Raw genomic sequence first — 1,091 nt, 5'->3', positions numbered from 1 at the left:
TGCCGGGGCTGGCACATGGTTCCAGAGCATCCCAAACCCAAATCCCTCGTGCTTCATAGTTCCTAGAGCCAGGCAGCACAGGAGCTTTACAGCTGTTAAACCTGCTGCTGCCACAAACCTGCGTGTGAAGTGGTTTGTGAAGTATTTCTTAGCCCATCCCTGGCACTGCAGCACACAGCCTGGGGAAGCAGCTCACCCCTCCAGCCCTTTGGACTAGGTGTGTGTCATCCCTCACCCCTCACACGGCAAGAAACTGAGGTCCAAGTGCAAGGACCTGAGATCTCTCCATAACCCCCCGGCTCACTGCCCCCCGGAGTGAGGCTGCTTGGCCAACACTTCCCACGCTCCCTCCTGCAGCAGGACCGGGCTGGGGCCTCCTCCAGCCCATGGGAAGATGGAGCAGGGAGCAGCAGGGAGCGGGAGCATGGCTCAGGGTGCAGGGAACCATCTGCACCGGCTGCAGCATCATCAGTTCCAGCTGAGGACGAACGTTTCCTCCAGCTGCTGCAGGAAGGGATGGGCCCAGGGGACAGTGAAGCAGCTCACCCACAGCTCCGAGGCACATTCCCTGCGCGGGGCCACAGCAATTCCCTGCTGTGATCCAGGAGTCTCCCTGGGCTCCGCTCCAGCTTTCCGCTCACGTGGAGAGCGTTCCCGTGCAACGTTACCCTGTTGTCTGCACTAATTGTTCTCCTGACAGAAAAGCCCATCGATTCCAGAGGACAAAACCTGCCCTTCTCTGTGCCACACGTATCAGAACAAGGATCTTCCTTTTGTGTGGACTGAAAATGCCGTTTTGTGCTGCTGGAACTGAAGAGCTGGAAAATGACACTTTAAATGGGAAGAGCATGGACATCATCTCAAAATCTCCCATGGGAGAAGGGAAGCACCTCTGGAAGAGCAGCTCCGTGATCTCCAGTGGTGTGCACTGCAGCCAGAGCCAGCTCCATCCTCAGCTCTGGTCCCACACAGCGGTTGTTTCTCCTTCCCCCAGCACTTACACACAGCACAAAGCAACGCTCTGACACGAGCTCTGCCCTTGACTTTCCTCCCCATCACTTTCAAGCCCTTCATTGCTGGAGGACCACATC

General features: G+C 57.2%; 1 protein-coding gene across 1 annotated transcript in view; it reads right to left on the bottom strand.

Moving 5' to 3' along the window:
* LOC104412306 (N-terminal EF-hand calcium-binding protein 3-like) overlaps nt 1-1,091 on the bottom strand; it is a gene marked incomplete at its 5' end in the record, with an annotated part of 19,552 nt that overhangs the window by 1,461 nt on the left and 17,000 nt on the right. The gene's annotated exons all lie outside the window — the stretch shown is intronic.

The sequence above is a fragment of the Nestor notabilis genome, unplaced genomic scaffold, assembly GCF_000696875.1.
Source record: "Nestor notabilis isolate BGI_N333 unplaced genomic scaffold, ASM69687v1 scaffold23139, whole genome shotgun sequence".
In the NCBI taxonomy this organism is placed as follows: domain Eukaryota; kingdom Metazoa; phylum Chordata; class Aves; order Psittaciformes; family Psittacidae; genus Nestor; species Nestor notabilis.
Note: the sequence above shows the minus strand (reverse complement) of the source record. Positions and strands in the feature narration are given on the sequence as shown.